Here is a 13,862-nt window from a genome sequence, read left to right as displayed (position 1 = left end):
AAATGCTTTCAATGTTCATTACATAAAGGAATGGAGGAGAAACGTCTCCCCCATTCCTCCCCCTTTTGTTTTTGTTTTGTAGTCTATAGTGTGGCTATACAACACGAGGCTATACATGCGGTTAGTGATATGGCTATACATCGGCAAATACACCATCCAAAAATGCACACATATTTGGGAGAACCTTTTCTTCCCCATAATCAACAAGAGTAGCACGGCCCCCTCCCTCACATAATGATCGAATGCAGATCCAATCTTTCAACACATACATGTAGAGGGACATGGAAGGTAGTCATCGAAATACCCATGGGTAATTACTAAATGTGTCCCTATCCACGGTGACATCCATCGTGGGGTTTATTAACATAGAAGCATTAAATTGTTAGGAATCTTCTATGATTGAAGCATTAAATTGTCAAGAATCCCATGAGAGGATGCCCCTCTATTGTTGGTGATGAACCCCATGATGGCTACATCGATATGCAAAATTTGTTTTTTAACATAAACGCATAAAAACACAACTCACATAGACCATACATTATATAAAAAGCTTATCTATAAAGCCTTAATGATGCAAATACCTCATGCTAGAGTTTAATGCATAAGGATTTTGCATAGAGCCTCATGCATAGAGATTTATGCACAAACTCCCATGCATATAGCTTAATGCATAGATTCTCATGCATAGAGCCTCATGCGTAGAAAAGCCTCATGCATAGAGCATATGCATAGAGCCTATTCATAGAAACTCATGCATAGAGCATATGCATAGAGCCTATTCATAGAAACTCATGCATAGAAGCTATGCATAGAACAGAGCTGATGCATAGAAGCTCTATACATAGAAGCCTCATGCATAGAAGCTTTATGAATAGAGCCTCATGCATACATAAGGCCTCATGCATGAGGACTCATGCATAGAATCTCTATGCATAGAAGCCTCATGCATATATCCTCATGCATATAAGCCTATACATAGAAGCCTCATGAATAGAGCTTTATATATAGACTCTAATGCTGCATAGAGAATATACATAGAGCCTAGTCATTGAGCCTATGCATAAAGAGCGTGCATAGAATCTCTATGCATAGAGTTTCTACATAACCCTCATGCATAGCAGCTCTATACATAGAGCATATGCATAGAGCTCATGCAGAGAGCATATACATAAATAAGGTCTCATGCATATAGAGCTTAATGCATAAGTCTTTTTCATAGAACTTAATGCATAGACCTCATGCATAGAGCTTAATGCATATACTCTAATGCATATAGCTTTATGCATAGAGCCTCATGTATAGAGCTCATGCATAGAGCTTAATGCATATACTCTAATGCATAGAGCTTTATGCATAAACTCTAATGCATGCATAGAATCTCTATCAATAGAGCTCATGCATAGAGATCATGCATATGCATAAGCCTCACGCATAGAGCTCATGTATAGAAGATCATGCATAGAGCCTCATGCATGAATAAGGTCTTGTGCATATATAAGAGGCTTACCTCTTATGTTTGTTTGACAAGGTCTTGTACACGGCTGTTCTTCTTTGGAGAAGAAACCCTAAACCTAGCCATAAAAAGCAATAAAATAAGCAAATTTTTTATATTTAAGAAACTATTAATACAACTACTTAATCCTTCAAGAGAGAAAACAAGCATACAAAAGATCAAGGTGAGGGGCTTACCTCTTATGCTTGTGATAAGGGCTTGTACGTGGTTGATCTTCTTTGGAGAAGAGACCCTAAACCTAGACACAAAAAGCATTAAGATAAGAAAAGAGAGCATACAAGCATACAAGAGAGCAAGCAAGCATACAAGCATATAGGAGACCCAAGCAACAAAAGATTAAAGAGAAGCAAACATACAAGATAAGCAAGCAACAACCGGCAAGTCTCAAACCCTAGAGTAGTGTTCTTAAAAAAGATAAAAGATTAAAGAAAACAAAGAAGAGAAGAATATTGTTTAGCTTGTACCCATGGAAAGAAATTGGTACTGTGACATGCTTTAGTTCGTCTCACAGAAGGGATATTACTTGTTGACATGAACAGAGATCAGTGAAAGAAACTCTCTTAGAAGCAAGAATTACCTTGAAATTGTAGGAGCTCTGTACAAAAAAGGCATAGGCCAAGTTGTCCACAGTTGTGTGCCAGGCCATCAACAAACATCCGTGCTAAAAGAAGTGCATTAGGGAGTGCTACTATGGAGAAACAACATGCAAGCCGACTTATGGTGGTCCATGGTACTTAATGATGCATGAGATTATGGAAGGAAGTGTGACGTGTGTAAGAGGATCGGTGCCATCAGCTGTGCTAATCGGATGACTCATCAGCCACAGTCCTACCACTTAAACCCTTTCAAAAGCGGGGAATGGATTTTGTAGGACCATTTAAACCCTTGACAAGGATGATTGATAAAAAAATACATCCTTGTGGTGGCAACTGACTATTGCACTAAATGGATGGAGGCAAAAGCCCTTAGGGATAATTTAGCTCTACAACACTAGCCAAATTCTTGTACGAGGACATCATGTCAAGGTTTGGATGTCGAGTGGAGCTGGTTAAGTGATCAAGGAGGATACATCATCAATGAAGTGATTCAAAAGATGACTCAACAACACATGATCCTACAGAAGAAATTAACTGTCTACTATCTGTGCAGGAAAATGGTCAAGAAGAATCTACAAACTAGGTGCTAAAGAGGATCCTCCCAAAGACAAATCAATCAAAATAGTACAAACTAGGATGAAAAGCTGCACTCTACACTCTGGGCATTCCGCACATCACACAAGGTAAGCATTGGGTTCACCCCATTCTCTTTAGTCTATGGCTCAGAGGTAGTAGTTACAATGGAATATGTTTTCCTTAGCATTAGAATAGCCCTCGTTGAAAGGGTCAACCTAGAGGAATCACTCAACAAGAGGATGCAACAAACTACATCGTGCATGGGTGACAGACATCACTTTGAAAATAATAAAGCAATGGGTAGACATGAACAACAAGAACAAGATCTTTTAGGAGGGTGTATTGTTGTTCAATTCAAAGATCGAACCACACCCAGGTAAGCTCAAAATTTGTTGGATGGGTCCCTATCAAATAGTAGAACAATTAAGCTCAGGCACATTTCGGCTACAAACACATTTTGGCCACACACTGCCAGTGAACGAGGGAGAAATCGCAGATTTACTAGGCGCCATTTTTCTGGGCTTATTTGGTTATTTCTACTTCCACAAATCAAATGTCTCTAATTCCTCCTAGCCCAAGGTGTTTTCAAGCACGCTGTACAAGCTGGTGAAGACAGAATTCAGTTTCATCAAGTCTATAGTGAGATCCAAGCTCTTCATCAAATCTGCAGGTGACTTTGATAAAACAAAGATTAAGCTTTCAATATTTGGTCAAATCTTGTGTTTCTTGGCTTAATCCTCTACTAGACTCATTGCTATTGATGGATTTGAAAGCATTTGAGCTCATTTGAAGTCTAAGGCACCAGATCTGGACTCCCCGCATACTCTGTTTTTTGCACACAAAATAGTGGATTAATTTGCTAATCAATGATTAATTAGTACTAATCACTACATTTTGGGACAATTGAGGGTTCAAATTAACCATTAGGTATCTGATACAGATTCCTATAACTTCAGATTGCAATTCGGAGTTGGTTTGATACTCCAACCATTCCGTACAAATTGGTTACCCTTGATTTAATGTAATTTCTGGGAAAATTGTGCTGATAAAATTGTGATAATCATCATTTTGCATTTAACCCTTGGTTAATGCCTGTAAATCTCACTCAAATTCAAGATTATTCACAACCAGAGTTGCATTTGGAATGTGCATGCGAATGAATGCTATACGCATTATGTATTGGGCACATTGCATCAGTGTAAATATGGGATCAGACACTGCCTTTGTCCAAAATAAGGCAAGAAGTAAGACCTCTCGCATAAATTTGGGTTTGCATTGCATAATGACACAAGATAAACATCAAAAACCCAAAGGATATGTTAGCAAAACATTTAAATATGTTGCTCACATGGAGCAAAAAGACCTGACGGACAAGCTCATGGCCCCAGCCATGAAAGAAGAAGAATATCTCTTTCCAAGAGGAAGATCCACACCAAGAAAATCTAAAGGAAGCATTGAAGGAAGACATGGACACGAGAAGAGAAGCTACCCCAAGAAGACTGAAAGAAGACATGGACGCGTGGAGAGAAGCTACCACGACAAGAAGACTGAAGACAACAGAAGATGTGAGGCTCCAAAGAGTGAGGAGCCATGTGAAAATCTCTGAGAGAGAGAGAGAGAGAGAGAGACCCCACAACCCAATGTAATCTGCCCCAACAAAGTAAAACCACCTCTGAGCCACCGATGATGTAGGCCACGTGGTAGATGTATGTGTGAGCACTTTAGTCAAGGTCGCAGGCACTTATAGTAGCCTTGGACACATAGAGAGAGAGAGTGTCAAGGACTATGGAGTTTAGGGACTTGAGGCACTGGTCGTTGCGGACTATCAAGTAAGAGAAAAACTTGGTACAGGGTCCAGGTGTGCTAAGTTAACTTGAGGGGAGGTGTAGGCACTAGTCGCCGCGGATAATCAAGTAAGGGAGGCAAACTTGGTATAGGGTCTAGGTGTACTAAGAGTATTCACTTGAGGGGAGGTGTTGAAAATACAAGTGAATAGGGTGTGTGCGGGAACAAGCCCTTGGTTAGAGGCTGTAAAAGAGAATGAGTAAATGTGAAAGAACCTGTGAAAAGGTGAGAAGAATCTACTGGGAGAGAATAAAGGGTAGCATGAGATATTCTGGGAAGTGTGGAGATATTCTGGGAAAAGTGAAGAGGTGGAGAGAATCAGGAAAAAGAGGTGGAGTGAATCATGGAGAAATCAGTGGGATTTGATGCTTGGATGTAAGCTCTATAAATTGAGGCATTGCCCTAATGAGAATTTGCTGGTTTTTGAGTATCCATGCCTACATTAATCTATTTATTAATTACCCACTAATTACATCTTAATTATTTGCTAATCACTTTGTTAATGATGTTGATTCTAGTGTTTGATCCACCATAGCTCATCACAATGCTCTAATTTCAACATTAATGCCATGTTTGAAAACAATTATGCATCCTTGAGCAGAAACAATGAGGATAATGAAACTTCAAGGTTGTTTGTTATGCAGCATGTTGTTAATGCCATGTTTGAAAATGTTGAAGCAGCACATAAAGATGATGTATGGTACGTTGATTCAGGTGCTTCGAAAACCACATGACAAGTCATGGGGAGTGGTCCAAGGAGATGAAAAACCTTGAAAGACCAGGTTTTGTGGAAATAGGGGATGACACTGCTCATCCAATTGCCCATGTTGGAGATGTGTCATTGTCTATGCACAGGATGGCAAAGTGAAGTACCTTGCAGATGTACTTCCATGTTCCAAACATAACAAAGAATCTGGTTTCAGTTGGCCAAATGATTGAGCAATTTTTGCAGGTTCGATTTAACCCTGATGGTTGTTATGTTGAAGACTTTAAAGACAAGTGTAGGTTGGTTGCAAGAGGCAACAGAGTGGGCAGAATGTTTACATTGAATGTAAACATGCCTGAAGTGAGTGCTGCAATGTTTGCAAATGGTTCACAGACATTTGGCATAAAAGAATTGGACATGTGAATGTGTAGAGAATGAAGTCTATGCAGACTAAAGGAATTGTGACAGGGCTGCCAAAGTTTAAAGTTGAAGGTATGCAGAAAATATGTGAAGCATGCCAATTTGGAAAGCAAACAAAGCATGTATTTCCACGTGACAGAATTGTGAGCAAAAATGCACTAGATGTTGTGCATTCAGATGTATGGGGTCCTACGAAGACCATGTCTATGGGAGGCTACAGGTATTATGTGACATTTATTGTTGATGACCACACAAGGAAAGTGTGGGTATACTTCATGAAGGAGAAGAGTGAGGTGTTCACTCATTTTCAAAATTTATGAGTTATGGTTGAAAAGCAAACAGGGAAATATGTAAAGTGCCTAAGGTCAGATGGAGGGGGAGAGTGCTTCTCCAATGCGTTCTCTGAATTTTTGAAGAAGAATGGTATTCGGAGACAGTTTACATGCAGATACACTCCGCAGCAAAATGGAGTTACTAAGCGAAAAAACAGGCACATTGCTGAGATTGCGTGAGCATTGATGGGAGAGAAGCATATGCCGCATAGCTATGGGGCTGAGGCTGTTTCTACAGCAGTTTAGATCATGAACAGGACTCCAACTGCAGCCATACATGATGTAACTCCAGAGGAGAGGTTTACTGGCAGAAAACCTGATTTGTCTTATCTAAAAGTCTTTGGATGCATTGCATATATGCATGTGCCAGATGAGCTGAGAACTAAGCTGGATCCAAAAGCTGAAAAATGTGTGTTTATTGGGTATTCCCTTGAGCAAAAGGGATACAAGTGTTATAACCCTGCTACACGTGAGTTGAGGGTAAGCAAGAGGGTAAGCAGGGATGTTGTTTTTGATGAGATGAGCAGCTGGTATGCTACTGAAAAAGAAGCTGTATAGGGGCTGATATGAGTGGAAATGTGGTTGCACAGAATGAGCAGATGAGCAGCTGGTATGCTACTAAAAAAGAAGCTGTATAGGGGCTGATATGAGTGGAAATGTGGTTGCACAGAATGCAAGTCAGCAATCACATTCTTTGAGTGGACCAGGAGAGTCCTCATCTAGTGGTTTAGTTGATAGACCATGGAGTGGCAGGCTACGTCATAATACCAGCCCTGCAAATGTGATTAGTACATCACATAAAGGCAAAGAGAAAGTGATTGAGCCCCTTAGTATGCCTGACATTTCTGCAGGGCATTCTCATGTTGATGGAGAGTCTAGTGGCTCAGAGATGAGCCTTGATGACGATCTTGGGATACCAGCAATGAGAACACCTGGTGTGAAGAAGGCTATGGAAGCCATGAATGCAAAGATGCGAAGATCTGGGAGAGTGAAGAACCCTATGTAGAGGTTTACCTATGATGGTTATGTGGCACATCACTATGCATACATGGCAAAAGTTGTACAGGTTGTAGAGCCCACATGCATTGATGAGGCTGTTGTAAATGTGTGTTGGGAGAAAGCTATGGATGAGGAGATGGATGGACTATATGGAAATGAGACTTGGGATTTAGTGCAATTGCCTAAAGGTAAGAAAGCCATTGGATGCAAGTGGGTGTATAAAGTAAAACATAACAGTGATGGAAGCATAAGCAGGTACAAGGCTAGATTGGTAGCCAAAGGATATGTGCAGAAATATGGCATTGATTATGAGGAAACTTTCAGCCCAGTTGCCAAGATGGCAACAGGATGAAAATTTTCATCTTCTTTATGTATCTATGTTTTTATTCAAGCCTTATGTGGCTATGATCATGTATGGATAACTTTTTGGATATAAAATGTAATTTCTCATCTCTCTCTCTCTCTCTCTATCTCTCTCTCTCTCTCTCTGCAATAGTTGGGGAGCATAGCTGTGTGATGAGGAGAGATAGTAGAGAGAGGGGGGACCGGGACATGTGCGCACGGTGTACACAATTATAATACACGGCTACAGTCACGCACTGCTAATACGTAGCTATAGCTACATATATAGCTGCGTACTAGGAAAAAATCTAGACATTCTCGAGAGCTGAAAATATCCTAATATCACAGAAGAAGAAGCACAAAATGTATTGTATTATAATCAAATATGGACTAAATCAAGACTGGAAAAATGAACACTTGTTTAATGAATTAGGGTCAGCTTGGCCCAATATCTCTCACATCTTCTATCAAATCCATACATTCTAACTAGTCTATCTCAAGATCCATATGTCCCATTGCAAGATCAACAAAAAGATCTATCCCACTAGCAATGGACTCAACATCATCATCATCATCATCATCATGCTGGGAATCAATTCTTTCCGACATTAGCTTGGATAAAGACACCTTCATCTTGATTAGTTGGTGGTATCTGTTGAGATATCGAGCTCGTCTAGTGAGGCGGTGGCCACTGATGACCCGCCTGGGGGATAGGCCCCACACTTACACCACTGGCATGGTTGGTGAGATCTTGGGTGATATGCGGCCAGTGGGATGACAGGCTGTGTGACAGCCATTCTAGAGACTGGCATAGTTATAGCGCGAGCTCACTTAGTCGGGTTCACACTATAGAGAACCCGTGTATGTATTTGCTTGAGTACCTTTCATATTGTGTGTACTCTTATTATTGTATATGGTGTGTTGAGTGTTGAGTAGAGAAGAAGAAGATTTTCAGCCTCTCACCTTGTGTGTTCTCTATTAGGGTTTTGTGAGTGTGTGTGTGTGCTTGCAAGAGCTCAAGCTCTCTTCCCCCCTGCATCTTTTGATGGTATCAGAGCCTGGTTCGTGGTAAGGGCTGAGCTGCAAGCAAGAGAACCACAGGAAGCGGTACGAGGGTAAGAGCTTCAACTACTCTTCCCTATTGTGTTGGTGACTACACCCTTGTCGGGAGCTCTACGGGAGGCACCGGCAAACGGTCTCTGATTGAGGAGATTTCTTCGCGGGAGTAAAGCTATAGGACAACTATACAGTCCTATCGGATTGACTGTCCTATCGGACTGAGATTTTCGGGCTGAAAACGCGTTTCGGGCGCGTCTGGACCTCCGTTTTTTAGAAAGCAGACGATTTCGAGCACTGCGGGTAAGTCATTCTGCAGAACTCTGTTTTAAGAACTGCAGGAAGACAGATTGACTGTGCAGACATTGTGGGTGCTGCAAAGAGGTCTACAGTTGCCATTGGGTGTATGTATGCACATTGAAGTCACTGGTTGTGACATTTGAGAGTACTACAGTACCGCTGCAGGAAATACAGCATTTGTGCAGGAAAAACCAGAGTGCAGTTTCTAGTAAAATTGTGTGTTTGGCAAGATGTCTAATGATGGCATAACACAGATTGTGGCTGAGAAGCTGGATAAGAATAACTTCCATGCTTGGAGGTTCAGGTTGACGAATTTCCTGATGGGAAAAGGCTATTGGGACTACATAGAAGGTGTGAACATGAAGAGGCACCGGAGATACCGGATATAAATCTAACTGCTGCAGATGTAAAAGAGTTTAAAGACTGGAACCAAGGAGCCAGGAAGGTTATGTATTGGCTCTCCATTAGTATACAGGACACCATGATTGGGCACATTCAGGATGCCAAGTCCCCCAAGGAGGCGTGGGACACCTTGGTAAAGCTCTATGAAACAAATACCAAGGCACGTAAGATATAGTTGAAGAATGAACTTCATACTGTGGAGAAAAAGAGCATGTCTGTGAATGACTATACGCTGAAGATAAAGGGTATTGTGGAATCCCTTGCATCTATTGGTGTGTCAGTAGATGATGATGATAAGTTGGAAGTCTGTCTACGTGGTCTCGGGCCACAATACAAGGCATTCAAGACGTCCATTCAGACTTGGGAAAACATTCCCAACTTTACAGATTTGGTGTCTATGCTGATTATCAAAGAGAAGAGCTTGGGTGAAGACCAACAGTCTTCACAAAGCAAAAACAGTTCAGAGCAACAGGCCTTCTACACGAGTTTAGGAAGAGGACGAGGTAGAGGAGGCCGTGGACGCGGTCAAGGAGGTGGCCGAACAGGTAATCAGAATTATGGCCAGTAGCAGCAACAACAGTCCCAGAATCAACAACAACAACAACATGCAGGTGGTGGAAGAGGCAAATTCAGAGGCAGGAGGAGTCAAAGAGGCCGTGGAAGTTGGCAAAGGCAATATAATGATGCACGTGAATGCTATTATTGTGGTAAGCTTGGACATGTGCAGGCAGAATGCTATAAGAAGCAGGCTGACATGCAAAATGGGAAAGTGCAGCAAAACAACTATGCATCCTCAAGCAGAAATAATGAGGATAATGAAAGGTTGTTTGTTATGCAGCATGTCGTGAATGCCATGTCTGAAAATGTTGATGCAGTACAAAAAGATAATGTCTGGTATATGGATTCAGGCGCTTCGAACCACATGACGAGTCATGGGGAGTGGTTCAAGGAGATGAAAAACCCGAAAAGACCAGGTTTTGTGGAAACAGGGGATGACACTACTCATCCAATTGCCCATGTTGGAGATGTGCCATTGTCTATGCAAGATGGCAAAGTGAAGTACCTTGCAGATGTACTTCATGTACCGAACATAACAAAGAATCTGGTTTCACTTGGCCAGATGATTGAGCAGGGTTTGCAGGTTAGGTTTAACCTTGATGGGTGTTATGTTGAAGATTTCAAAGACAAGTGCAGGTTGGTTGCAAAAGGCAACAGAGTGGGCAGAATGTTTACGTTGAATGTAGACATGCCTGAAATGAGTGCTGCGATGTTTGCAAATGGTTCAAGAATTGTTGCAGACACAGACATTTGGCATAAAAGGATTGGACATGTAAATGTGCAGAGATTAAAGTCTTTGCAGACAAAAGGAATTGTGACAGGGCTGCCAAAATTTAAAGTGGAAGGTATGCAGAAAATATGTGAAGCATGCCAATTTGGGAAGCAAACAAAGCATGTGTTTCCACGGAACAGATATGTGAGCAGAAATGCACTAGATGTTGTGCATTGAGATGTATGGGGTCCTACGAAGACCATATCTATGGGAGGCTGCAGGTATTATGTGACTTTCATTGATGACCACACAAGGAAAGTGTGGGTATATTTCATGAAGGAGAAGAGTGAGGTGTTCACTCACTTTCAGAATTTCAGAGTTTTGGTTGAAAAGCAAACAGGGAAATATGTAAAGTGCCCAAGGTCAGATGGAGGGGGAGAGTACTTCTCTAATGAGTTCTCTGAATTTTTGAAGAAGAATGGTATTCGGAGACAGTTTACATGCAGATACACTCCACAGCAAAATGGAGTTGCTGAGCAGAAAAACAGGCACATTGCTGAGATTGCGCGAGCATTGATGGAAGAGAAGAATATGTCGCATTGCTATTGGGCTGAGGCTGTCTCTACAGCACTATACATAATGAACAGGACTCCAACTGCAGCCATACATAATGTAACTCCAGAGGAGAGGTTTACTGGTAGAAAACCAGATCTGTCTCATCTAAAAGTCTTTGGTGGATGCATTGCATATGTGCATGTGCCAGATGAGCTGAGAACTAAGCTGGATCCAAAAGCTAAAAAATGTGTGTTTATTGGATACTTCCTTGAGGAAAAGGGATACAGGTGTTATAACCCTGCTACACGTGAGTTGAGGGTAAGCAGGGATGTTGTTTTTGATGAGATGAGCAGCTGCTGGTATATTGCTGAAAAAGAAGCTGTTGGGGCTGATGTGAGTGGAAGTGTGGTTGCACAGAATGCAGGTCAGCAATCACAGTCTTTGAGTGGACCAGGAGAGTCCTCATCTAGTGGGTCTATTGATAGACCATGGAGTGGCAGGCTGCATCATAATACCAGTCCTGTAAATGTGATTAGTACATCACGTAAAGGAAAAGAGAAAGTGGTTGAGCCCCTTGGTATGCCTGACATTTTTGCAGGGCATTCTCATGTTGATGGAGAGTCTAGTGGCTCAGATATGAGACTTGATGAGGAGCTTGGGATCCCAGCTATGAGAACACCTGGTGTAAAGAAGGCTATGGAAGCCATGAATGAAAAGTTACGAAGATCAGGGAGAGTGAAGAACCCTGTGCAGAGATTTACATATGATGGTTATGTGGCACATCACTATGCATATATGGCAAAGGTTGTACAGGTTGTAGAGCCCACATGCATTGATGAGGCTGTTGGAAATGTGTGTTGGGAGAAAGCTATGGACGAGGAGATGGATGCACTATATGGAAATGAGACTTGGGATTTAGTGCAATTGCCTGGAGGCAAGAAAGCCATTGGATGCAAGTGGGTGTACAAAGTTAAACATAACAGTGATGGAAGCATAAACAGGTACAAGGCTAGATTGGTAGCCAAAGGATATGCGCAGACATATGGGATTGATTATGAGGAAACTTTCAGCCCAGTTGCCAAGATGGCAACGGTGAGAGTTGTGATAGCAGTGGCTGCGTCAAAGCAATGGTCTTTACATCAGATGGATGTAAAGAATGCATTCTTGCATGGGGATTTGCAAGAAGAGGTGTATATGTTGCAGCCACCTGGATATGAGGATGTGGGTCACCCCGAGCATGTTTGCAGGTTGAAGAAAGCCTTGTATGGCTTAAAGCAAGCACCAAGAGCATGGTTTGACAAGATTTCTGAATATCTTGTCACTATTGGCTTTCATGTAGCCAATGCAGATTTCTCATTGTATGTGAGACATGGTGATAGAGGAGTTGTGCTTGTTGTCATCTATGTAGATGACTTGATCATTACGGGGGACCATGATGCAGAGATCTTTGATGTAAAGATCTTGCTAAGACAGAAGTTTGAGATGAAGGATCTGGGGGAGCTCAGATATTTCTTGGGCATTGAGGTGATTAGATCACCACATGGTATTGGATTACTACAGAGGCAGTATGGCTTGGACATGTTGTCCAAGTATGGTATGACAGGCTATAAGCCTATTTCTGTGCCATTCGATCAAAATGGCAAGTTGAGTGCAGATTCAGGAGAGATGTTGGAGGATCCTACTATGTATAGGCGCATAGTAGGAAGTTTGATCTACATGACAATCACCAGACCAGATTTGAGCCATGCTGTTGGGTTGGTGAGTCAGTTTATGCAGGTTCCACGGAAACCGCATTTGGATGCAGTGAGACACATACTGAGGTATGTGAGGTCTACTTTGCATTGTGGACTATTCTATGAGACTGGGACAGAGATATGTGTACATGGGTACACAGATGCTGATTGGGCTGGTAGTATCTCAGATAGAAGATCTACCAGTGGATTCATGTTTTCTTTGGGGAGTGCTGCTGTGACTTGGAGCAGCAAGAAGCAGCCTACGGTTGCTCTATCTAGTACATACAGAGGCCGAGTACAGAGGAGCTGCTATGGCAGCATGTGAGGTAGCTTGGTTGAGAAAGCTACTTGCAGATTTGGGTCTATCAGTGGATAGACAAGTTGTCATTTTTTGTGACAACATTAGTAGTATACGGTTGGCCAGGACCCCAGTCTTTCATGCTCGTACGAAGCACATAGAGGTCCACTACCACTTCGTCAGAGAGAAGGTCTTTGCAGGAGATCTTGACCTTGTTTATGTCAGCACAGAGGATCAGGTAGCTGACATCTTCACCAAAGCATTGGGTACAGAGAAGCTTCGCAGATTCAGGGCTTCGCTTGGTGTACATGAGATGGAGTTGAGCTCGAGGGGGAGTGTTGAGATATCGAGCTCGTCTAGTGAGGCGGTGGCCACTGATGACCCGCCTGGGGGATAGGCCCCACACTTACACCACTGGCATGGTTGGTGAGATCTTGGGTGATATGCGGCCAGTGGGATGACAGGCTGTGTGACAACCATTCTAGAGACTGGCATAGTTATAGCGCCAGCTCACTTAGTCGGGTTCACACTATAGAGAACCCGTGTATGTATTTGGTTGAGTACCTTTCATATTGTGTGTACTCTTATTCTTGTATATGGCGTGTTGAGTGTTGAGTAGAGAAGAAGAAGATTTTCAGCCTCTCACCTTGTGTGTTCTCTATTAGGGTTCTGTGAGTGTGTGTGTGTGCTTGCAAGAGCTCAAGCTCTCTTCCCCCCTTCATCTTTTCAGTATCTTGCATTCTTCATCTTGTACTTGATCCTCCACATGTTCATTTTTTACTCCCACTTCATCCATAAGATCTTCAACATCCCTATCTTGAAAATTTCTCTTTAAATGAGGAGCGACTTGCATGAGATATCACCATTTCTCTTTAAATGAGGAGCGACTTGTATGATATATCACCATTTCTTGTCATTT

This window comes from Cibotium barometz, chromosome 13 (assembly GCF_041138505.1).
Source record: "Cibotium barometz isolate CiBa-2024 chromosome 13, ASM4113850v1, whole genome shotgun sequence".
Taxonomy (NCBI): Eukaryota; Viridiplantae; Streptophyta; class Polypodiopsida; order Cyatheales; family Cibotiaceae; genus Cibotium; species Cibotium barometz.
This window is presented reverse-complemented; position numbering follows the sequence as displayed.